Raw genomic sequence first — 23,772 nt, 5'->3', positions numbered from 1 at the left:
GTTCCTAACTCAAACTTGAGACCAAACAGATACTGGTGCATTTTTTTCACCCCGTAAACGCATGCCAGAGCTTCGTTTTCATTCATGCTGTAGGCCCTTTCGGCCTAGGACAAACTCCTGGACCTAAGCGACTGGTTGCAATGTTCCCGATTCATTTGTTTGTTGTAACACACACCCGACCCCGTATGAAGATGCATCGCAAGCTAGCACTAATCATTTACATGGGCTATACAGAACAAGCAGTTTGTTGGAACATAACAGCCTTCTAGCTTGAACTCCACTGCCAATTGCAACCAGCATTTTACGTTGGTGAACGAGAAATGCCCCCAATAAGTTCTCTCACTGACCTTGTAAGGACATTGTAATTGCAGATAAAAACTGCCGTTTGCAAGTCGGAGCTTCACGCAGCGTGCTGTGCGCAACCGTGGCAGCCAACGTGGCTGGTGATGTGGAATCCTTCTCCTTCCATTTAAATACACCGCCAGCTGCACCCTGGGGACATCGTTTTTTTCAGCTGTTTCCTGGGGCGGACGCTAAATGAGGCGTAAGGGCCGAATTTTCCATCTGGAGCGCAAGCACAGCGTTGCACGGCAATTGACGTCATGGTCTCAGTCAAACTGGAGGGCGGGGCAGTAAGTTTTTAATCCGCAAATCAGGAGCTTAATTTACCGGCCGGGTGCTAAAACCTTCATGCCCGGCATTACACCCAGAAACACCATTTACCGCCCCTCCCGGGCGCAAACAGAGGCACAAGAGCGGAAAATCATACAATCATAGAATCATAGAAGTTTACAGCACGGAAGGAGGCCATTTCGGCCCATCGTGTCCTTGCCGGCTGACCAAGAGCTATCCAGCCTAATCCCACTTTCCAGCACTTGGTCCATAGTCCTGTTGGTTATGGCACTTTAAGTGCACATCCAAGTATCTTTTAAATGTGGTAAGGGTTCCTGCCTCTACCACCCTTTCAGGCAGTGAGTTCCAGAACCCCCCACCAACCGCTGGGTGAAGACATTTCCCCTCATATCTCCTCTAAACCTTCCCCCAATTACTTAAAATCTATGCCCCCAGGTTGTTGACCAATCTGCCAAGGGAAACAGATCCTTCCTGTCCACTCTACCTAGGCCTCTCATACTTTTTTACACCTCAATCAGGTCTCCCCTTAGCCTCCTCTGTTCCAAAGAAAACAGGCCCAGCATCTCCAATCTTTCCTCACAGTCAAAATTCTCCATTCCAGGCAACATTCTTGTAAATCTCCTCTGCACCCTTTCCAGTGCAATCACATCTTTCCTGTAATGTGATGACCAGAACTACGCACAGTACTCCAACTGTGGCCTAACCAGTGTTTTATACAGTTCAAGCATAACCTCCTTGCTCTTGTATTCCATGCCTCGACTAATGAAGGCAAGTATTCCATATACCTTCTTAACCACCTTATCTACCTGACCTGCTACCTTCAGGAATCTATGAACCTGCACTCCAAAATCCCTTTGTTCATCTACACTTTTCAGTGTCGTACCATTTAATGTGTATTCCCTTGCCTTGTTAAACCTCCTCAAATGCATTACCTCACACTTATCCAGATTGAATTCCATTTGCCACCGTTCTGCCCACCTGATCAGTGCATTGATATATTCCTGCAGTCCGCAGCTTTCTTCATTATCAACCACACAGCCTATTTTAGTGTCATCTGCCCCCAACATTTGTCTAAATTACTGATCTATACCACAAAAAGCAAGGTACCCAGCATTGAGCCCTGCTGGATACAGCCTTCCAGTCACAAAAACACCCGTTAACCATTACCCTTTGCTTCCTTCCTCCGCGCCAATTTTGAATCCAACTTGCCACTTTGCCCTGGATCCCATGGGCTATTACTTTTGTGGAGGGCGCAGCATGTAGCGGCCCGGCCCTGACATTGGCACGGTCCCAGTCTGCAAGACCATCAGCAGGCCGGGGCCATTGGAGGGAGCAGCGTGCGGTGTCATGCCACTTCAGGAAGCAACGCTGCTGCAGGAGGGCGACGGCTGCGAAGCCAGGTCGCTGATTGCAGTGCGGGCAGGCACAACAAGAGGGACGAAGGAGCGGCAAGAGTTTGTAGATAGAAGTGACCGGGGCCCAGGAGAGGTGTGAGTTTGGGGCTCAGAATAGGTGAGGGCCCAGGGGCAGCACGGGCCAGCCTACACTGTGGTATGTGCGCGCGCTAGGTCCGCGCAGTAGAGCTGCTCTCCAGTCATCTTGGTTAACCCTTGCCACTGGACCAAGACCTAGCTCTGTCAAGCCCGTGTGGTGGCTGGTGTGCAACGGCCACCACGCGTTAAAAAAATCCACGCACAGGTATCTTCCACCCTTCAAGATGTAGCTCGGTATCTGGAATATTAGTTTGGGATCTGGAACATTGAAACACCTGTGAACTCATCCCTTTTTGGCGTGGAAGCAAGTCATCCTCGCTTCGAGGGACTGCCTGTTGTTATGTATGAGTGCCAATGATGTAATGATTTACTCTAACACTCGACCTGAATGTACCTTCACCCTGTATATACCTTACCTGTACACTAGAGGGTGCTGCTGCTGGAGACCTAAGGGTCACTTGTACACTGCAGGTAACCCAGTATAAAAGGGAGCTCAACTCTTGGTGTCCTCACTCTAGGAGCTGCAATAAAGGACTACAGTCTATACAGTTCAAGTGCCAAACCCCTGCCTTTTGGACTCATTAACAGAGTACCTACACACACAATAACTGGCGACGAGGTTACGAATTCCATGCACAACATGTCTAATCTCAGTAACTTCCAACAATTCACCAATGGGGAAGATTGGGATGCTGTCGTGGAAAGGTTATAACACTTCTTCATAGCCAACGACCTGGATGGGGACTCACCGGCCACACTGGCAAACAAGCGCAGGGCCATCCTGCTTAGTAGTTGTGGGTCCACCATCCACGACCTCGACAGGGACCTACTAGCCCCAGAGAAGACAACAACCAAGAGCTATGAGGAGCTCGTAACCTTAATACAAGATCAACTGAAACACAAAGAGAGCATCCTCACAACCAGGCACCAGTTTAACACACACCAGCGACTCGAAGGCCAAGAAATTGTTAAGTATGCTGCAGATTTAAGAAGGTTGGCTGCACCATGTGATTTTGGTGACCACCTCACCGAAGCACTAAGGGACATATGTTATTGGAATCGGCCACAAGGACCTCCTCCACAAATTGCTATCTGTGGACATCACAGTCACCCTTCAGAAGGCAATCAAAGTGAGCCAGGCCTTCAGGATTTCGGTCTGCGACTCCAAATGAATGATGACCCATACCCAGGACTCTAAACCGATGAGACAGTGAACAGAATGACAACTTTCAAAGGCAGAAATGCTGCCTAGAGTCCTGCAACCCTGAGTCCGCCAAATGGGGCCAGCTGGCGCTTTGGAGGAAACCACAGGGCCCACCAGTGCCGCTACAAAGACTATACCTGCAAAGGCTGCAACGTGAAAGGTCACCTTCAGAGAATGTGCAGAAAAAGCTTTACTCACCGTGTCGCTGAAGAGTTGGCTGATCACCCGGGCTCCGACACTGATGAAGACGCAGCTGCTCAACCCCTGGAAGAAGAGTATGGAATTTATACCTGCTCCACCGAGAGTTCCTCGTGGAAGATGGAAGTGGACATCAACGGAGTTCCAGTTTGGATGGAGATCGACCAAACTGTCTCCTATCCAGGCAAAGCTGCTCAACTACACCAAAGGCACCATCCCAGTCATTGCCATCCCAGGTCTCCCAGGGCGGCGCGCTGAACAAGCTGCCGGCGACGGTCCAACGCTGCTGGGAAGAAATTGCATGAAGCAGGACCAAGTCGGTCGGAGCAACGACGGCCTCCGGGCCCCAGCGATCGACATCCCATGCAGCCCCGAACTCGGATCCATCGCTGCACCTAGCAATCCTACCGTCCAGCTCGACTGCGCGACGACGACTGCACAACACCATGGTGAGATCACCCTACTCGAACATCCAGACCTCACCTTCCGGGCTGTGGCAGGACTCCGAGGAAGAAGATTGGTGAAAAAGCTGGATTCCCGACGTCTGTGGCTGACCCTGAGAAGAAAATGATCACCACAGCCTACCTCGAGGAGAGCGACAAGATGGCAGCCGCATCACGAGGCAAAGAGCCTCGAATCAAAATGGGCCCGACCAGACCACGAGGGGCAGCGTTGGAGGAGCGACACGTGGCACCGAGCGGCGAACCGGATTGGAAGACTCCCTTAAAGGAGACCGGTAACTCAAGGAAATTAAAAGAGACAGTTCCACTCTAGGCACAGCGATGCCAAGGACTTTAAAGTTAAAAGTGCAGTAAGCGAATGCAGATATGCAAGTGTAACGTTAAACTGTGAAGCTGGATTAACTGATGAAAAAAATGTAATGAATGCTTGTGAAAGTAATGTTAGCAACAAGTCTGCACTGTTAAATGATGATGTTAGAAATTTTAATATGATAAATGTAACCCTGTATGGAGACACCGATACACAAGAAAGTGTTGTAAGTGCTAAATGTGACAATGTAAAGAAAGATAACTGTATAGAATCAACTATTTTGATCAGAGCCAATGTGTCATGCATGCAGAAAGTAGACTGTTAAAGGACACTAGTTTCTACAGGTACAATGTTAATGCCAGAGGTATCCCCCCGTGAGAGACCCGCAGGTCCAGCAGGCTACCTGATCATGTAGCCTGGGCTTTTAGGACAAAGGTGATGCCCCAGGAAGGGCTCACACACACCCAGTGGGAGCAGACCCACTGCAGGGACAGCGGTCAATGGGCAGCACAGTCACCACTACTGGCAACCTGCCCCAGATCGGCCCTACAGACCCCTGGCCACCAGGGCCAGCACCAGGTGTGAGAGGCCAGTACCCTCCTGCTTTCCTGGCGGACCCTGGGATGGCCAGACTCCCACCACCAATGGAGGACAAGGAGCCCACACAGCCCTGTGGCCCTGCCCACCACCAAACACCACCACTTACCCATTCTACAGTGTATGTACCCTACCCATTGCACTGGCTCCACCACTGAGGAATCCTCCAACAATGACACCCACATGGTCTGTGTGTGAGGCGGGGGGAAATGAATGAGGGCAGCCTCAAGCACAGGGATCACACCTGGCACCCACGCAACCCTCAGCACAGCCCACTACTGTTCAGCTCCCAAGGTCATGGCAATAAGGACTTGGGAAAGGCTTAGGGGGGGAGTGTTTTTATGTATGCATACTAATGATGTAATGATGCCCTGTAACACTAAATCTGAATGTACCTTCACCATGTCTATACCTTACCTGTACATCAGAGGGTACTGCTGCTGGAGACCTAAAGGTCATCTGTACACTGCAGGTAACCCAATATAAAAGGGAGCTCATCTCTTGGTGTCCTCACTCTAAGAGCTGCAATAAAGGACTACAGTCTGTACAGTTCAAGTGCCATACCCCTGCCTCGTGGACTCATTAACAGAGTATCTACATACACAATACCTGTGATGATGATGATGATGATGATGATGATGATGATGATGATGATGATGATGACGACGACGACGATGACGACTTTCGTGACCAGTCTGCCATGTGGGACCTTATTAAAAGCTTTTCTAAAATCCATATACACTACATCATCGACCCTCCTGGTTACCTCTATGAAAAATGTAATCAAGTTAGTCAGACACGACCTTCCTTTAACAAGTCTAGCCCATTATCTTTAATTAGAAAATATTGCAAGGTACTTCAGAGGTGAAAATAAAAAATGGACACCGAGCCAAAAAAGATGTTAAGAGGGGTGATAAAAGTAGTATCTTAAGAGTGTTTTATAGGAGTAGAGGCAGGTGGAGAGGTTTTATGAGGGAATTTCTGCAGGTACTGTACACAGCATTGACCTTGGCAATCACCCATTGTCAAACAGGGAAACCATCTCTCTTCACATCCATCACATCCAGCAGCACCTCCACTTTACCAGCCATCAAGCAGAGGGTTTGTAAGTTCTGTTGTTCCATCACTTGCCACAGACTATTTTGTGCCTCAATATTTGCCTTCTCCTGGGTTGCACCATTTTGTTTGGCCCACGCAGACTTTTTTCAGGCTGGAAAATATATTTAAAGGCTTTGTTTGCCATTTTTGGGCAGACAAAATATACTTTGACCATGTACCTATAAGTGGCTGCACTGGTTTAGAAGTGGTGCATAAATTTGAACAAATCCAAAGCTCTGCTGCTTGTATCCTAACTCACACCATCATCCGTTCACACATCACCCCTGCACTCACCAACCTATAATGACTCCCAGACTGGCAATGCCTCAATTTTAACATTCTCACTCTTATTTTTAAATCCCTCCATAGCCTCACCCCTGCCTATCACTGTAACCTCCTCCAGCCCTACAAACCTCTGAGATCTCGTGTTCCTCCAATTCTGGACTCTTGCACAATCCTGATTTTCATTGCTCCATTATTGGTGGCCATGCCTTCTGTTACTTGGCCCCAAGCTCTGGAATTCCCTCTCTAAACCTCGCCGCCTCTCTAACTCTCTCCCCTCCTTCAATACACTCCTTTAAACTTACCTCTTTGACCAAGCCTGTCCTAATATCTCCTTATGTGGCTCGGTGTCAAATTATGTTTGATAACACTCCTGTAAAGTGCTTTGGGACCTTTTACTATGCTAAAGGCACTATATTAATGCAAATTATTGTTGTTGTTAGTTGCAGCCCTTTAATGGATGATGATACACATCATGTCCTGTACCCTCTCACCCAGTTGGCAGGCCAAATCCAAACCCAGAACTTGTTACAAATCACGATATCAGCCGAGCAGGATTTTATACTGCACAAAGCCTTGATTGTGCTACTTCAACACCAAGACTAAAAAGTACATATTTTAGTTTGTTCAGAGATGTTTTGAGGTGAAAATACAGCTTTAATTATATTAAACAACCAAATATATTTGTTGATTCTTAGTTATGGAAGCTCTCGAGAGAATAAGATTGTACGGACCAGAGAAGATTGCCAGCCCATCGGGTCATTCCATCATCTGTATCATCTTTCAGGATCTAATTTGATGATTATGCACCTTTGCCTTTTCCAAATCCATATCTTTTTACTCTTTGCTGAATCAGGAATCAGGAAGCTTCAAATGAATCAGTATTTATTGCACCAGGCAGCTGTCTATTGCACAAGCCAATGATAAGCACAAATTATTCTTTATGCAGCATCTGGTTCATGGTTCCTCTACTTTCTATGTCCTGGTTTTCCATAAAATGTATCTACATATCTACTTTTTGCTTCACTTATGGTCAATATTTGCAGGGCTTCAAATACACAGACTAGGAGAACACAAGACAGTTGCTATTATTTTCAGTGAGCAAATTATAAAGTAACAAAGGTGATCTGTTTGATAAGAACATAAGCTGACAGCATCAATACAAATTTGGACAAAAAGTGAATAGGATAAGGAATAGCAGATACATTTTAATATGGTAAAATAGGTTGGTGGGATATTAGTGAGATGGTAGAAATTTAGGACAGAATTAAAAGGAGGGTTAGAATGAAAAATTCTCAGCCATAATTCCTGGTTGCAGCACAGTTCATAAATTATTTTTAAAGAAAATTAAACAATTGCTTGAAAATAGAAAGGATCTGGGGTGTAAAGGTGAGTGGGAGTAGACTAGGTCACTTGTGGGACAAAAAACATTGCCACAGATTTGATTAACCAAATAGTTTGTTTCTGTATTGTAATAATTCATGAGTCCAAGATTCTGTGAGGGTTCAGTCCGAGGGTCATTCTTCATTCCAGTCATCTTCTGTGTAGAGGATTTTTTATATCCTCCCCTTTAATTCTATTCGATCTTAAATTTCTGTCATGTCACTGTTGTGCCACAGGCCCATGAAAATAAGCTATTATAAATCTTTATTTCCTTCAAGATCTCTAATCTTCTCTGCTCTAGTTAAGAAATAACCCTAAAAAGCCATTTAGGAGTAAAATCAGGAAGTACTATTTTTGCACCAAGAGTAATGGAAATCTGAAACTCTCTCTTCCCAAAGGCTGTGGCTATTGGGTTAAATAGAAATTCTCAAGACTGAGATCGATTGATTTTGCTTGGGTATGTGTGTCAAAGAATATGGAATAAAGGCAGGTAAATGGAGTTGAGGTGCAGATCAGCGATAGTCTAATTGAATGATGGATTAGGTTCGAGGGGATGAATGTACTGTTGCTATGTTCCCCATGTAAAACATCTGCAGAACTCAAGGTGGAGAAATCTCCAGGCCTTAATGGATGTTGAATAATGTCAGAGTGGGCAGCAGAGGCTCTGCCCACAATTTTTCAATTGTGCCATGGGACTGGAGGGTGGCCAATGTAACAGCTTTGGATAAAATGGTAGCTATAGACCAGTGAGTCATCATCATCATCATCATAAGCAGTCCCTTGAAATTGAGGAAGACTTGCTTCCACTCTAAAAGTGAATTCTCAGGTGGCTGTATAGTCCAATGCAGAATTACAGTCTCTGTCACAGGTGGGACAGACAGTGGTTGCAGGAAAGGGTGGGTGGGGAGCTTGGTTTGTCACATGCTCCTTCCGCTGTCTGCGTTTGATTTCTGCATGTTCTCGGAGATGAGACTCGAGGTGCTCAGCACTCTCCCGGATGCTCTTCCTCCATTTTGAGCGGTCTTGGGCCAGGGATTTCCAGGTGTCGGTGCGAATGTTGCACTTTATCAAGGAGGTTTTGAGGGTGTCCTTGAAACGTTTCCTCTGCCCATCTGGGGCTCGTTTTGCCGTGTAGAAGTTCCGAATATAGCGTTTGCTTAGGGAGTCTCGTGTCGGGCATGTGGACGATGTGGCCCGTCCAACGGAGCTGGTCGAGTGTGGTCAGTGCTTTAAGGTTGGGGATGTTGGCCTGAGCGTGAACACTGACATTCGTGCCTATCCTTCCAGTGGATTTGCAGGATCTTGCGGAGACAGCATTGGTGGTACTTCTCCAGCGCTTTGAGATGTCTGCTGTATATGGTCCATGTCTGAGCCATATAGGAGGGTGGGTATCACTACTGCCCTGTAGACCATAAGCTTGGTGCCAAATTTGAGGTCCTGGTCTTCAAACACTCTCTTCTTCAGGCGACTGAAGGCTGTGCTGGCGCACTGGAGGCGGTGTTGGACCTCATCAACGATGTCTGTCCTTGATGATAGTAGGCTCCCAAGGTATGGAAAATGTCCACGTTGTACAATGAGTACAACATCAGTAGTGGGCAAGCTCCGAGAATCAATAGTTCAAGATACAATTAAGCGAACAGTTTGAAATGCATGGGTTAATCAAGGGCAGCCAACATGGATTTGTTAAGGGAAAGACAGGCCTGACTAACGTAATAGAGCTTTTGAAGAAGTTTATTGGAAAGATAAGGGGATGCAGTAGACGTAAAGTAAATAGATTTTTTTTTAAAAGGAACTCAATAAGTCACACAAGAGGTTTGTTAAGAAAATTCAAGGGCATAGTTTAAGAGAATGTGTAACTATGCCATTTAGGAGTGAAATCAGAAAGCACTTTTTAACACAAATTTACTCTCTTCCCCCAAAAGGGAGTGGATGTTGGGTCACCTGAAATTTTCAAGGCAGAGATCGATAGATTTTTATCAGGTGAGGGTATCAAGGGATATGGATCAAAGGCAGATAAATGGAGTTAAGATTCTGTTTGGAACACTTTTGTTTCATTTAAATACTAATGGGGCGTAGCCGCCTGAAAGTGTGGTGTCCCCGGGGCGATGTGGACTGACCGGCAAGTTAGCGCTCACGACATTGCCTTCTGTGTTTTTCCGGCAGTGTACGTCACCGCCCTACTCCCTCCACTGCTAACTTATCACAATTTGCTGTGCTGATGCTCTATTTAAGAGGAGGAGGGACTACCCAACCTTTCCAAGGAGCAGGGAGAAGCAGTTAGAGCGGCAGACCAGATTCGTAAGGATAGCAGGCTTCCACCGGGTTCAGGACACTATAGACTGCTCCCACATCACATTGAGGGTGCCACAGAACAATCCCGAGGTGTTCCATAACCACAAGGGATTCCACTCCCTCAATGTCCAGATGGTGTGCAGCCACTGCCGCAAAGCCATGGCAGTTGATGCCCGCTATCCTGGCAGCAGCCACGATGCTTTCATCCTGCGGCAGACCGCTGTACCAGGTGTGTTTGATACCCCAAGTCAAGATTGTCATGTATCTTACATTACTATATATAACTGTATCCTCACATGCTACACATGACTGTAATAAGATATGACCTGTAACCACCAGCATACCTTACTACCAGGGGTGCACTTGCAAGGAAGAGGTATATAAGGAGAGGTCTCAGGCAAGTGCAGCATTCCAGAGCGGTGAAATAAAGGTGCAGGTCCAGAGTGACCTTGACTTCACTACATGCCTCATGTGAATCTGTACTGAGGGGACAGGAGTTTACAGTGGCGACGAGTTACGGGATTACAGAATCCACAGAATGGCGAACAACGGATCAGACGAAAAGTACAATGCGGGAGACAATTGGGAGGACTTTATAGAAAGGCTCCAGCAAAGCTTTGTAACCAAAGACTGGTTAGGAGACGATAAGGCAGACAAGAGAAGAGCCCATCTCTTGACCAGCTGTGGCTCGAAAACATACGCTTTAATGAAGGATCTGTTGGCACCCGAGAAACCAGCAAGCAAGTCATTTGAAGAATTGAGCACACTGGTAAGAGACCACCTGAAGCCAGCGAGCAGCCGACACATGGCCAGACACAGGTTCTACAACTACAGACGCTGTGTGGGCCAGAGCATACCCGACTTCGTGGCGGAACTTCGGAGGTTGGCTAGTTTATGTGAGTTCTCTGATGAACTGAGGAGAGAAATGCTGAGAGACGTTTTCATTGAAGGAATAGGCCACGCAGGCATATTCCGAAAGCTCATAGAGACCAAGAACCTGACCTTAGAGGCAGCAGCACTGGTTGCACAGACATTCTTGGGAGGGGAAGAAGAAACGAGGTTGATTTACAATGCAGGTACGACAACTAACAAAATATCGGAACAAGAAGTTCACAGCACTAAACAAGCTGCTACCCCCACACACAGACAAAACCGGGAGAACAGGCTCTCGACAGCAGGCCGAAGCCATCAAGGGCCACAGGAACGGCCGTTCACAGCTCATCAACCCACAATGCGAGCAATCAACTACAAACTGAGAGAAGCTCAAGAGAGATCAGCCAGGCGAAGCTCATTCTTTGGGAACACTTTGAACAATGGAACAGGTCTGTGCTGGAGGTGTGGGAGTGGGCACTCATCAAGGGGTGTCGATTTCAGCAGGCTGTTTGCAGAAATTGTGAAAATACAGGGCATTTGGCCCGCATGTGCAAAAAAACGGCAGCTCGGCTGGTATACGAATTGGATGGGTCGGAAAGCGGACCAGAAGATGGTGGGGACAGTACCTGCGACACCGATGTGCAGCGGGTCAACACGATCAATGGCCGCTGCTCCTACAACAGGACGCCTCCTATAATGATGAGGGTCCTACTCAACGGGATATCTGTCAACATGGAGCTGGATACGGGAGCGAGTCAATCTCTCATGGGCACGCTACAATTTGAACAACTGTGGCCGCATAAAAGAGACAGACCAAAACTCACAAGGGCCAACACCAAACTAAGGACCTATACCAGAGAAATCGTACCAGTCCTCGGCAGCGCCATGCTCTCCGTCACACACAAAGGGACAGTGAACAAACTTCCCCTGAGATCCCCCAGCACTGCTGGGGAGAAGCTGGCTGGCAAAACTAAACTGGAAATGGGATGATGTCCATGCCATGTCATTCGAGGAACGGACCTCCTGCTCAACAGTTATAAAGTGATTTGAACATCTCTTTCAGCCAGGTGTGGGCACTTTCAAATGGGTCAAAGTCAAAATCTACATCACACAGGATGCTAGACCGGTCCATCACAAGGCCAGAGCTGTACGCTATGTGATGAGGGAAAAGATTGAACACGAACGAGATAGGCTTCTGTGGGAAGGCATTATATCACCTGTGGAATTTAGCGACTGGGCAAGTCCCATCGTCCCAGTCATGAAGCCTGATGGATCCGTACGAATCTGTGGGGACTACAAATCTACCATAAACAGAGTCTCCCTACAGGACCAGTACCCGCTGCCCAGAGCGGAGGACTTATTTGCCAAATTGGCTGGACGTAAACTTATCTTAAAATTAGACCTCACATCTGCGTATATGATGCAAGAATTGAACGAGGAATCCAAGCTACTCACCACCATCAACACACATCGAGGACTTTTCATGTACAATCGATGCCCATTCGGCATCAGGTCGGCAGCTGCCATATTCCAGCGCAAGATGGAGAGTCTGCTCAAGTCCATCCCGGGGACGGTTGTATTTCAAGACGACATACTTATCATGGGCAGGGACACCGACTCCCATTTCCGTAATTTGGAGGAAGTACTAAAGCGGTTGGATCGGGTAGGCCGACGAGTCAAGAAATCCAAGTGCCTGTTTCTCGCACCCGAGGTTGAATTTTTGGGCAGAAGGATTGCCGCTGATGGAATCCGCCCAACAGAGTCCAAAACAGAAGCAATTCGCCTGGCACCCAGGCCCCGAAATGTCTCAGAACTGCACGCCTTTCTCGGGCTACTCAATTACTTTGGGAACTTTATGCAGAACTTAAGCATGCTGCTGGAGCCTCTCCACGTGCTACTCAGGAAGGGGTGCGATTGGTTTTGGGGGAACGCCCAGGAACACGCCTTCAATAAGGCACGCAGCCTTCTGTGTTCCAACAGTGTTTTGACTTTCTTTGACCCAGGTAAAAAGCTAGTTCTCACCTGCGATGCGTCAGCGTATGGGGTCCCGTGCGTTTTGCAACATATCAATAGTGCGGGTAAATTACAACCCATAGCTTATGCCTCCAGGTCACTTTCGCGGGCAGAGCGTGGGTACGGAATGGTAGAGAAGGAGGCGCTCGCGTGCGTGTACGGTGTCAAAAAGATGCACGAATACTTTTTCGGGGTCAAGTTCGCATTAGAAACCGACCACAAGCCCCTCAAGTCCCTCCTATCTGAGAGCAAGGCAATAAACGCCAACGCCTCGGCGCGAATTCAACGGTGGGCACTCATGCTGGCGTCCTACGACTACACCATAAGGCACAGACCAGGCACAGACAACTGTTCCGACGCGCTCAGCAGGCTACCCCTGGTGACCACGGAAGGGTCTGACGAACAGGACTGTGAGATAGTCATGACAATCAATGCCTTTGAGTCCACAGGTTCGCCCATGACGGCTCGCCAAATCAGAGCTGGGACGGCCAGCGACCCCACGTTATCCTTACTAAAAAGATGTGTCCTAACCGGTGACTGGGCAGAGGCTCACGATGCCTGCCCCAAGGAATTAAAACCCTTTCACAGACGCATGCATGAGCTATCACTTCAAGCAGACTGCCTGATGTGGGGCAGCCGAATAGTCATGCCTCTGCGAGGCAGAGAGGCATTTGTCCGGGAACTCCACCACGAGCACCCGGGGATCGTTCTCATGAAGGCCATAGCCAGATCCCATGTCTGGTGGCCTGGTATTGATGCAGACTTGGAGCTCTGCGTCCGAAGGTGCACCATTTGTGCCCAACTCAGCAATGCCCCCAGAGAGGCTCCATTGAGCCTCTGGCCCTAGCCTACCAAACCGTGGTCGCGGTGCACGTAGACTATGTGGGCCCATTCATGGGCAAAATGTTCCTCGTAGTTGTAGATGCATTTTCAAAGTGGATCGAATGCACCATTTTAAACTCGAGCACAACCTCCACCACTGTGGAGAGCCTCGCAACCATGTTTTCAACGCACGGAATCCCTGACATATTGGTCAGTGACAATGGTCCGTGCTTCACCAGCGCAGAATTCCAAGACTTTATAATTCACCACGGCATAAATCACATCAAGACGGCACCTTTCAAGTCGGCCTCCAACGGCCAGGTGGAGAGAGCAGTGCAAATCATTAAACAAGGCATGCTTAAAATCCAAGGTCCCATGCTGCAGGGTCGCCTGTCACGACTGTTGCTGGCATACAGATCTCGTCCGCACTCATTGACTGGGATCCCCCCCACGTAACTGTTGATGAAAAGGACTTTAAAAACAAGGCTCTCATTAATCCTCCAAGACATGCACAAAATCGTTGAGGTAAAGCGCCGTAAGCTGACTGAGTACCATGACAGAAATTTGAGGGGGAGATGGAATGAGATAGGGGACAAAGTGTTTGCACTAAACTATGGCAGGGGTCCCAAATGGCTTGTAGGGACAGTAACGGGCAAGGAAGGAAACAGGCTATTGGTAGTACAAATGGACAATGGCAAAACCTGCCGGATGCATGTAGACCAAGTCAAAAGCAGATTTACCAACAACACTGCGGAACCGGAGGCAGACTACAATGTGGAACTCGCACCACACCTGGTGGACAGACAGAGGGAACAACCTGAGGAAAGGGCAATCCCAACAGACAGCCCAGGTGAGTCAACAACAATCACACCAATCGAAACAGACAGCCCGGGCGAGATACCAGCCAACACACCCAAAGAAAAACAAACACCAAGGCAAACAATTGAACCACAACTCAGACGCTCCATGCGAGAGCGTAGACCACCTGAGAGACTGAACGTATAAAGACAATAAGACCTTGGGGGAGGGTGATGTCATGTATCTTATATTATTATATATAATGCTATACATGATTGTAATAAGATATGACCTGTAACCACCAGGGGTGCACTTGCAAGAGAGAGGTATATAAGGAGAGGTCTCAGGCAATTGCAGTATTCCAGAGCTGTGAAATAAAGGTGCAGGTCCAGAGTGACCTTGACTTCACTACATGCCTCGTATGAATCTGTACTGAGGGGACAGGACTTTACAAATATTGCAGCTGGCTCCTTGGAGAGAAGGGGTACCCACTCTACACTTTATTTTTGACTGCCCTTTGCCACCCCAGGACTGCTGCGCAGCAATCATATAATGATGCTCATTCAGCCACCAGGTGCATCATTTAGCAGGCCATCAGAGGTTCTGATGCCTGGACCGCTCAGGAGGAGTGCTGCCGTACGCGCCTGAGCGGATGTCCCTATTAGTCATCGTCTGCTGCATGCTTCACAACCTGGCAATCATGAGGGCACAACCATTGGAGGACGAGGCAGCAGTATCACCTGAGGATGAGACCAGGAGGAGGCAGTGCAGAAGGACAATACACAGGAGGAGGAGGAGGCAGCCCAGGAGCAGGAGCAGGATACAGGTCAGCAGCCACGCAGGAAGCAGTGTCGCCATCGTGACCCTGCAAGGGAGGTCAGAGAGCATCACATTGCTGTCCATTTCCGCTGAGTTCATCCTCACTTTACCCTTCATCTGTGCCTCTCCATGGGCAAAACAATGAGCCCTTTCACACATCACTCCCCGTAGTGAAATGAGAGGCCTGCATAGATATTCAAATCCAAAATAAAGATTTATTACACAATAAAGAATGCTGCCAAAAAACACACACATTATTAATTCTCACCCTTGTGCAGTTCCTTATAGCTCCTCTTACGCCGACTTATTCTACAGCTATGCTGCAGTGTGTCCCCTGTGGCTGCATCATGGCTCTGAGAAGGCTGCTGTGTTTGAGCTGTAGAAACTAGAGATGTCTCTCTAGGACGCCCGCGATGAGCTCTGGCCGCGGAAGGGCCAACTGCAGACTGGGCCACATCATTCTCCATGACATCAGTCTGAATTGGCTGGGGCTAAGCCATGGTTAACCCAAATGGCGGAGTTGGAGGGCTCGGCTCAGGACTGCCGTGATCATGAGCGAGCACATCAGGATCCTGCTCCAATGACCCTCCGCCACTTCCCCGGGGCACAGTTCATAAGAACATAAGAACATAAGAACATAAGAATTAGGAACAGGAGTAGGCCATCTAGCCCCTCGAGCCTGCTCCGCCATTCAACAAGATCATGGCTGATCTGGCCGTGGACTCAGCTCCACTTACCCGCCCGCTCCCCATAACCCTTAATTCCCTTATTGGTTAAAAATCTATCTATCTGTGACTTGAATACATTCAATGAGCTAGCCTCAACTGCTTCCTTGGGCAGAGAATTCCACAGATTCACAACCCTCTGGGAGAAGAAAATCTTTCTCAACTCGGTTTTAAATTGGCTCCCCCTGTATTTTGAGGCTGTGCCCCCTAGTTCTAGTCTCCCCGACCAGTGGAAACAACCTCTCTGCCTCTATCTTATCTATCCCTTTCATTATTTTAAATGTTTCGATAAGATCACCCCTCATCCTTCTGAACTCCAACGAGTAAAGACCCAGTCAACTCAATCTATCATCATAAGGTAACCCCCTCATCTCTGTATCCCCTCCAAAGCTGGTATATCCTTCCTTAAGTAAGGTGACCAAAACTGCACGCAGTACTCCAGGTGCGGCCTCACCAATACGCTATACAGTTGCAGGAGGACCTCCCTGTTTTTGTACTCCTTCCCTCTCGCAATGAAGGCCAACATTCCATTCGCCTTCGTGATTACCTGCTGCAGCTGCAAACTAACTTTTTGGGATTCATGCACAAGGACCCCCAGGTCCCTCTGCACCGCAGCATTTTGTAATTTCTCCCCATTCAAATAATATTCCCTTTTACTGTGTTTTTTCCCAAGTTGGATGACCTCACACTTTCCGACATTGTATTCCATCTGCCAAACCTTAGCCCATTCGCTTAACCTATCAAAATCTCTTTGCAGCCTCTCTGTGTCCTCTACACAACCCGCTTTCCCACTAATCTTTGTGTCATCTGCAAATTTTGTTACACTACACTCTGTCCCCTCTTCCAGGTCATCTATGGAAATTGTAAACAGTTGTGGTCCCAGCACCGATCCCTGTGGCACACCACTAACCATCGATTTCCAACCCAAAAAGGACCCATTTATCCCGACTCTCTGCTTTCTATTAGCCAGTCAATTCTCTATCCATGCTAATACATTTCCTCTGACTCCGCGTAACTTTATCTTCTGCAGTGACCTTTTGTGTGGCACCTTATCGAATGCCTTTTGAAAATCTAAATACACCACATCCTTCGGTACACCTCTATCCACCATGCTCGTGATATCCTCAAAGAATTCCAGTAAATTAGTTCAACATGATTTTTCCTTCATGAATCCATGCTGCGTCTGCTTGATTGCACTATTCCTATCTAGATGTCCCGTTATTTCTTCCTTAATGATAATTTCAAGCATTTTCCCCACTACAGATGTTAAACTAACCGGCCTATAGTTACCTGCCTTTTGTCTGCTCCCTTTTTTAAACAGAGGTGTTACATTAGCTGCTTTCCAATCCGCTGGTACCTCCCAGAGTCCAGAGAATTTTGGTAGATTATAACGAATGCATCTGCTATAACTTCCGCCATCTCTTTTAATACCCTGGGATGCATTTCATCAGGACCAGGGGACTTGTCTACCTTGAGTCCCATTAGCCTGTCCAGCACTACCCCCCAAGTGATAGTGATTGTCTCAAGGTCCTCCCTTCCCACATTCCTGTGACCAGCAATTTTTGGCATGGTTTTTGTGTCTTTCACTGTGAAGACCGAAGCAAAATAATTGTTTCAGGTCTCAGCCATTTCCACATTTCTCATTATTAAATCCCCCTTCTCATCTTCTAAGGGACCAACATTTACTTCAGTCACTCTTTTCCATTTTATATATCTGTAAAAGCTTTTACTATCCGTTTTTGTGTTTTGCGCAAGTTTACCTTTGTAATCTATCTTTCCTTTCTTTATTGCTTTCTTAGTCATTCTTTACTGTCGTTTAAAATTTTCCCAATCTTCTAGTTTCCCACTAACCTTGGCCATCTTCTACGCATTGGTTTTTAATTTGATACTCTCCTTTATTTCCTTGGTTATCCATGGCTGGTTATCCCTTCTCTTACCGCCCTTCTTTTTCACTCGAATATATTTTTGTTGAGCATTATGAAAGAGCTCCTTAAAAGTCCTCCACTGTTCCTCAATTGTGCCACCGTTTAGTCTGTGTTCCCAGTCTACTTTAGCCAACTCTGCCCTCATCCCACTGTAGTCCCCTTTGTTTAAGCATAGTATGCTCGTTTGAGACACTACTTCCTCACCCTCAATCTGTATTACAAATTCAACCATACTGTGATCACTCATTCCGAGAGGATCTTTTACTAGGAAATCGTTTATTATTCCTGTCTCATTACACAGGACCAGATCTAAGATAGCTTGTTCCCTTGTAAGTTCTGCAACATACTGTTCTAAGAAACAATCCCGTATGCATTCTATGAATTCCTTCTCCAGGCTACCCCATGCGATTTGATTTGACCAATCGATATGTAGGTTAAAATCCCCATAGATTATTGCCGTTCCTTTTTCATATGCCTCCATTATTCCCTTGATTATTGCCCGCCCCACCGTGAAGTTATTATTTGGGGGCCTATAAACTATGCCCACCAGTGACTTTTTCCCCTTACTATCTCTAATCTCCACCATCAATGGTTCAACATTTTGTTCATTAGAGCCAATATCGTCTCTCACAACTGCCCTTATATCATCCTATATTAACAGAGCTACTCCACCTCCTTTCCCTTCTTGTCTATCTTTCCGAATCATCAGATACCCTTGTATGTTTAATTCCCAGTCTTGGCCACCCTGAAACTACGTTTCTGTAATGGCCACCAAATCATACCCATTTGAAATGATTTGTGCCGTCAACTCATTTACTTTATTTCGAATGCTGCGTGCGCTTAGGTAGAGTGTTTTAATACTAGTTTTTATACCATGATTTTTAGTTTTGACCCCTCCTGCAGCCCCTTTATATTCAGTGGCCCTTTTTGTTTTTTGCCTTGGGTTTCTCTGCCCTCCTCTTTTACTGATCTCCTTTCTGTCTTTTGCTTTTGTCTCCTTTTTGTTTCCCTCTGTCTCCCTGCATTGGTTCCCATCCCCCTGCCATATTAGTTTAACTCCTCCGCAACAGCACTAGCAAACACTCCCCCTAGGACATTGGTTCCGGTCCTGCCTCGGTGCAGACCATTCGGTTTGTACTGGTCCCACCTCCCCCAGAACCGGTTCAAATGCCCCAGGAATTTGAATCCCTCCCTGCTGCTCCACTGCTCAAGCCACGTATTCATCTGAGCTATCCTGCGATTCCTACTCTGACTAGCATGTGGCACTGGTAGCAATCCCGAGATTACTACTTTTGAGGTCCTACGTTTTAATTTAGCTCCTAGCTCCTTGAATTCGTCTCGTAGAACTTCATCCATTTTTTTACCTATATCGTTGCTACCAATGTGCACCACGACAACTGGCTGTTCACCCTCCCTTTTCAGAATATCCTGCACCCGCTCCGAGACATCCTTGACCCTTGCCCCAGGGAGGCAACATATCATCCTGGAGTCTCGGTTGCGGCCGCAGAAATGCCTATCTATTCCCCTTACAATCGAATCCCTATCACTATCGCTCTCCCATTCTTTTTTCTGCCCTCCTGTGCAGCAGAGCCAGCCACGGTGCCATGACGTTGGCTGCTGCTGCCCTCCCCTGATGAGTCATCCCACTCAACAGTACTCAAAACGGTGTATCTGTTTTGCAGGGGGATGACCGCAGGGGACCCCTGCACTACCTTTCTTGCACTGCTCTTCCTGCTGGTCTTCCATTCCCTAGCTGGCTGTGGACCCTTCACCTGCGGTAAGACCAACTCGCTACACGTGCTACTCACGTCATTCTCGGTGGGAAGGGGCGACACCGGAAGATTCCCGATGGACTGTGTTGGACCCAGCCGCGATGGCAGTAGTCAAAGCTCGCGTGCCATCCAGCAGAGACTACATTAGAGCAGACACAGTCTCGATGCCACCAGACACGACAGCAGTAAGACGCTCCGTGGCCTGTTGCTGAGAGTGCATGAGAGTATTCTGAGCTTCTACGCCACGCCCACTGGAAAGCTGGCACCTCAGGTTCCCTTTGCCCTTCACCATGCTGCAGCCTGCGGTGCATCACCCAGTGCAGATCCCTCTCCTAAATCTAACTACAATTAATGCGTACTCCCTATATCTGAGCTGGCACGTGGGAGTGTAGGAAGCAGTGATGCGCTGCTTGCAACAGTGTCCCCCTCTTCATCGCCGTCATCGGACATGCCGCCAATGTTTCCACTTGGCTCAAGGCTCTCGGTCTGACTCTGGCTCACACTCAGGGTATCATCTGCATTCATAAATGGCACAAGGTTTCCGTGCGTGCGAAGTAGTGCATTGCACCATCCAGCAAGCAACTTGCACACATTCATCACCGATTGACTGGTAAGCGTTTGCACATTCAGGGAGAGATGGCATTAATGAAGGCCTTCACTTCCCAATTCTGCCCCCAGTGGGATCCACACTGCCTGCTGCCACAGGGAAGCATGTGGGCCCACTAGCTGATGCACCCTCTCCTCGATGTTACTGAGCTGCTGGATATCAGTCTCGCCTCCACCAGTCCTCTCTTGCTCCAAACGGTTATTTGACACCTTGGCCTGCAAAGCAAAGAAGTGTTGGTGAGTAGCAGTTTAATGACGCATCGGCAATTAGTGCCAGTGTGGGTCCATTAGATGCAGGTGTAACTCTCAAGTGAAAAGGACCCTCCATTGTGAGTATGTACACATAGATATAGAAGCCTCAGCAATCAAATGGTGCTTCAGTGACCATATAGTGAAGGTGGGAAATAAGAGTAGGTGAAGAAGAGGCTCAGAGATGGAAGGTCAGGAGTTGGAGGAACATGTACTCACTTTCACCATTTGAATGATGTTGTGAAACCTTTTGTGGCATTGGGTGGCGCTGCGGTCTAAACTGAGGTCTCCGACACCTACCTCTCGCCAGGCATTCACGAGCACCGCGCGACTGGGTCTTCCCGAGTCCAAATATAATAAGCCTCCTTCCCTCCTTGGATGACGGTTTCAATTTCTGCATCGGAGAAGCGGCTGGCCTTCCTTGAAGCTCTTGTATTAGCTATTCCTTCAGAAGCACCAAAGACAAACTCAATGCTCAGGACCTAGCTGCAAAACCTGCCCTTTAAGAAGGCCCAGTAGCAGCTGCCTCATCATCACACAATCGGAGTCAGACAAATTTCTTGGCCGAATCAGCCAATTCGCCCCCCCCCCCACACTGCTGCAAAGTTCCCGCCACTAACACTGCCCCGTTCATTTTTTTATCCCTCAAAGTCCTGACTTTCGCGTTAATGTCCGCCCCATCCATTGCGGCGCACAAAAGGAAAAATCGGTAGGTGCGTCCTGTTTCGCGCAGAGGGCAATTTCCGTCCCTAACACTCTAGGATATTGGGATGGTTTGTTCTTTGGTATTATGCCTGAAATCAAGTGGGATAGTGGGAGGAAAGGCCACTGTCCCACCCAATTTCAGGCAGAATACTGAATGCCTGCTGTTGCCTCACTGTCCTAACCTAGATTGCAGTCAGTTTCCAAGCTCATTTCCTTCCCATCCACCTAATTTTATTGCTGCTCCATGGAACAGCACCATGAATATATTCAGGTGCTCAGAATGAAATGGGGAGGCCTAGTAGACGTCTTCGGAAAATGATCAGGTCCACTCATCTCTTCCTGCTGCCCCTCTAGCTCTGGGTGCTACAACAGTGGTTCTGCTGAAGCACTGGCTTAGTTTTCCTGGGGGCCATTGGTTGACTCCTGCTTGGATTCCATTCAAACCCATCATCAATACCCTTGATCAAGGAAGTTCAGCCCTATAGGGGTAGAGTAAGGATAAACCATTGTCTCCAATCAATACCTCTGCTCCCTTTCTTCCTTCCCTATCATATTTGATCGAGATAGGAGTAGGAGCAGACAGTTCCGGAAATACTAGGGGACCGAGGATCTAGCGAGAAGGAGGAACTGAAGGAAATCCTTATTAGTCAGGAAATTGTGTTGGGGAAATTAATGGGATTGAATGCCAATAAATCCCCAGGGCTTGATAGTCTGCATCTCAGAGTACTTAAGGAAGTATCCCTAGAAATAGTGGATGCATTGGTAGTCATTTGTCAATATTCTATAGACTCTGGATCAGTTCCTATGGATTGGAGGGTAGCTAATGTAACCCCACTTTTTTTAAAAAGGAGGGAAAGAGAAAACAGGGAATTATAGACCGGTTAGGCTCACATCAGTAGTGGGGAAAATGTTGGAATCAATTATTAAAGATGTAATAGCAGTGCATTTGGAAAGCAGTGACAGGATCGGTCCAAGTCAGCATGGATTTATGAAAGGGAAATCATGCTTGACAAAACTTCTACAATTTTTTGAGGATGCGACTAGTAGAGTGGATAAGGGAGAACCAGTGGATGTGGTGTATTTGGACTTTCAAAAGGGTTTTCACAAGGTCCCACACAAGAGATTAATGTGCAAAATTAAACCACATGGTATTGGAAGCAATGTATTGACGTGGATAGAGAACTGGTTGGCAGACAGGGAGCAAAGAGTAGGAATAAACGGGTCCTGTTCAGAAAGGCAGGCAGTGACTAGTGGGGTACCGCAAGGTTCAGTGCTGGGACCCCAGCTATTTACAATATACATTAATGATTTAGATGAAGGAATTGAATGTAATATCTCCAAGTTTGCAGATGACACTAAGCTGGGTGGCAGTGTGAGCTGTGAGGAGGATGCTAAGAGGCTGCAGGATGACTTGGACAGGTTAGGTGAGTGGGCAAATGCATGGCAGATGCAGCATAATGTAGATAAATGTGAGGTTATCCACTTTGGTGGCAAAAACAGGAAAGCAGAATATTATCTGAATGGTGATTAGGAAAAGGGGAGATGCAATGAGACCTGGGTGTCATGGTACATCAGTCATTGAAAGTTGGCATGCAGGTACAGCAGGCGATGAAGAAGGCAAATGACATGTTGGCCTTCATAGCGAGATGATTTGAGTATAGGAGCAGAGAGGTCTTACTGCAGTTGTACAGGACCTTGGTGAGGCCACACCTTGATTATTGTGTACAGTTTTGATCTCCTAATCTGAGGAAAGACATTCTTGCTATTGAGGAAGTGCAGCGAAGGTTCACCAGACTGATTCCTAGGATGGCAGGACTGACATATGAAGAAAGACTGGATCGACTCGGCTTATATTCACTGGAATTTAGAAGATTGAGAGGGGATCGCATGGAAACATATAAAATTCTGATGGGATTGGATAGGTTAGATGCAGGAAGAATGTTCCCAATGTTGGGGAAGTCCAGAACCAAGGGTCTAAGGATAAGGGGTAAGCCATTTAGGACCGAGATGAGGAGAAACTTCTTCACTCAGAGAATTGTGAACCTGTGGAATTCTCTACCACAGAAGCCAGTTCGTTAGATATATTCAAAAGGGAGTTAGATGTGGCCCTTACGGCTAAAGGGATCAAGGGGTATGGAGAGAAAGTAGGAATGGGGTACTGAAGTTGCATGATCAGTCATGATCATATTGAATGGCGGTGCAGGCTCGAAGGGCTGAATGGCCTACGCCTGCACCTTTTTTCTAAGTTTCTATATATATCTAAATTCAAGTCCTGAATACTGTTTTGCCTCCCATGTGCCAGGGACATAACAGAATTAATGCATAAAGCCTTAGTATGGGGGGGTACCAGGGGTGCGGAGGGGGGTGGGGGGGGAGCGATGGGTGGTGGCGGTCAGATGGAGGTAGTTTTAGATCTAGAAATAGTTCATTTCTATTCCTGACTCAGCTGCAGTTATTGCTTTTATAATCAGGATTTATTGTTTCAATCAAGGACTCGAGATTCAAGTCTTGTTC

The sequence above is a fragment of the Pristiophorus japonicus genome, chromosome 1 (assembly GCF_044704955.1).
Source record: "Pristiophorus japonicus isolate sPriJap1 chromosome 1, sPriJap1.hap1, whole genome shotgun sequence".
NCBI classification, from domain to species: Eukaryota; Metazoa; Chordata; class Chondrichthyes; family Pristiophoridae; genus Pristiophorus; species Pristiophorus japonicus.
This window is presented reverse-complemented; position numbering follows the sequence as displayed.